The sequence below is a fragment of the Branchiostoma floridae genome, chromosome 4 (genome assembly GCF_000003815.2).
Source record: "Branchiostoma floridae strain S238N-H82 chromosome 4, Bfl_VNyyK, whole genome shotgun sequence".
NCBI lineage: Eukaryota > Metazoa > Chordata > Leptocardii > Amphioxiformes > Branchiostomatidae > Branchiostoma > Branchiostoma floridae.
In genome coordinates, this window is record NC_049982.1 from 29,632,289 (window position 1) to 29,635,440 (window position 3,152).

At 39.3% G+C, this 3,152-nt stretch overlaps 1 protein-coding gene across 1 annotated transcript in view; it reads left to right on the forward strand.

Moving 5' to 3' along the window:
• The first annotated feature begins 234 nt into the window (after positions 1 to 234).
• LOC118412856 overlaps positions 235 to 3,152 on the forward strand; it is an 8,647-nt gene continuing 5,729 nt past the window's right edge. The window contains exon 1 of the mRNA XM_035815898.1: positions 235 to 376. The gene's annotated coding sequence lies outside the window, so the exon portion shown is untranslated. The remainder of the gene's footprint in view (positions 377 to 3,152) is intronic.

Below are 3,152 nucleotides of genomic sequence, written 5' to 3' on the forward strand. Positions count from 1 at the left end.
GGCAATAGGACGTATGATATACACGGTTAGGCTAGCTCCTAAGCGTCGCCAATAACAATTAGAGTTATCATGCTGCCCGTGTAACGTTCACGCAGTGCAAATTCATTAGTTATGTATAGAAAAAAAAAGATCAGGCACTGAAACTTGCTGCATTAGGCCACTATGTAGGGCCAAGTATAATAATGTTTACCTACACGGCGGTATTTAACTGGCGTAGCGACGCTAAGAAAACAGCTTCAAAAGTGAAAGTTCTTGGAGAGATAAACCTGAAAACAGGGAAACACCAGACCCTTCCAGAAACAACATATACAACATAACCAGTACGCTTGGACTGCGGAGAACGTAACACTGGGCTAAACCTTCTTGCAACTTTAAGGTAAGTTGAAACGTGCTTTTAAAATACACTTGTTATTGTGCAAGTAGCACTTTCACATTCAACATGCCACCATTTTTTTTAGGTTAGAAATGTATGTAACATTAAATTTTAAAATTCATAATGCATTCCGTAGTCAATTTTTGGTGAAGTATGTATCATTTCTTTGAGAATGTTGTTTCTATCGTTTTTGTTGTTGTTGTCAAACACGTTTAACACATGGCAATATCAAAATACCACAGCGAAGCCGTTTTGATCGTGAACATATCATCCAACAGTATTCCCACTGTCAATTCTTCTGCATATAACTACACAAACACATATCAATAGGCAAGTCAGCAGAGGTCTTATCAGTTGCCATAAGCTCCAACTCCATAACTTTGCCCCCAAGGAAGCTTAGACGGACAGGTATGGTTTATTAAGCGAACCAAATCCAAAGACTCGGCAAACTTTCAGTCTTTGCAGATTTAAACTTATAAATCAGCTCTGTCTAAGTTGTATCATAGTGTCCATCTAGCTTTGCAGCTTGAAAATATTTTTCCTCACTGCTGAATTAGCTTTGGTAGTAAGGTGTGTGTCTAGAAATATGACTACCTGACAGTGTATTGTAAGAAACCAGTTAATGCTGTGGCTCAGTAGAAGTTTGCATGTAATTAATTGATAGCTAATGTCTCACACTAAATGGCAAATCATTTTTGGCATTATTTTGTATCTTGGGCCAGGTGTCCTTTGAACAACTTTCTTTGTGTTTTAGCTTCTTAGAACACACACCACTACCAGTGGACTAGCTAGCCCCCTGCTGTAGTGATTGCGTTGTGTGACTCAGGGCTAATGAAACAGAGATGGGCACCGCCCTATGCGCCACCAGGCGCGGGAAGGGTTTAACTTTAACTTTTTTCTTAGGCAACATATCTAGAGGTGGCAGCGTCGAGAGACGCAACTCTACTAAAGGACTGATACCCAGTGAAATTTCAGATAGTCACGGCGATACAATTGTCGCCATAGCAGGACGCGATACGTTTTGTTTGCTGAATAGGAGTGTTGTCATGGTTCGTGCAAATGCAGGGTTACTAGTTGGTACTTGTATGTTTGAACAGTTGATAGGGTGTTGAAAACACTTACACGTTTGTATACGTACAGGTAATTTCTTTTCGCATATTTCAAAATTCACATTTTCTCATATACATTAGAAAGATGAGTTGCAAATTTACATGATATACGCATAGTGATGTATTCCTTTAACTAACTTACATATGTCATAGACTATAAATCTAATCACCAGATCAGGACCCGATAAGTTTTGTTTGCATGAAAAGAAGTATTGTGGTGGTGTACGTACAAATGCAGGGTTAATAATGGCATGTTTGAATAGTGGATTAGTTAGGCCACAGCAAGTAAATTTTATGGATGACATCCGCGCGCTCATTATTTTTCGCCTGATTTTAGAAAAAGAAAACAAAAATTTTCTTCTTCTTGGAGATAGTCAACATGACGAAAAATTACCAAAATGAGCATGTATATTGTGTTGTATCCTAACAATTCTACTTGTAGAGGTGACACTGGCGTGGTAGCCATGGCTGTAGTTGTAGAAGTGAAAATAGATTTAGTTTGATAGTTGTAAAAGTGGCACCAATACGGATGGCATGAGTGTTACTGCAGTTACCAACTTTATTAGTGATACCAGTCTACCACACTAGTGTCACATTTGCCACAACAGTACATGTTCTTAAAACAGGAATGAATGCCTTGTTGACTGTGATACCATGTTTTGTCACTTAAAATCTTGTGTTTATGGTGTCTATTTCGTATTTCGTGTCTATATTGTACAGCCATCTTGCTTTATTTACAGATCTTGTTTTTTTCGCCCTACCTCACTATTTTGCAGCCTGCAGAGGATGTCATCCATAAAATTTACTTGCTATGGTCTTATAGTAAACCCACATTGTATCCAGGAGCAACGGCGAAACCAGTAAAGCTTGTAGTACATGTGTCAAGAAAGCCTTAGCACATCGGTCACGTTCTCTGGCGTGCGTTTGTTTACACATGCCAGAATTTCTAGGTTTCAGCACTTCACATATGATTTATATAACGCCACCTGTAATCTACTTGACTACTTGAGACGTGGTCTCTATGACAACGGGCGAGGTCTCTATGACAGTGGACAAATATTTTTAAAGGGGAACTCAACCCTAGAAGCATTTTGTTTCTGGATCTGCACTTACATGGACCGTGATAACATTCAATACGAATATTCCGAAATGGTCTGTACTTAAAGGTATCTAACTGTCTGTGTGTGTTGTATGTTTATGCGTGTGCATGTGTGTTATTTCTGTGTTGTGTGTCTTTTCGAGAGCACGGTGGTTCGCTCAACCAGATGACAAACAAAACACTTGAGACTGCATAGCGTAAATTGACCGTGACCTCTCAATACTCTTTCTATAGCAGGGAGCAAGCACCAAGACGTAAATATCAATCGTTAACCAGGATACACAATAGTTGGCGTCTGAGACTAGACCAAACCGGGAGAGAAGTCAAATAAAAAATATGTGTTGACCCTGAGCCCTTGACTAGTAGTTCTTAGAGGATTTTATTCGGAAATCTGGTCAGCCTAGGTGTGGCTATGTTAGGATATTCTCTTTACTTGTTGAATTGCCTCTAAAAGAGATGTTCTCCATCTTGGGATTTTTCGCACTACTTTGAGATAAAAGACTATTCTCAGCGACCATTCCAAGTGCCCTGGTCCCCTGAAGGGAGCAAAATAGACGAATATTGATAGAAT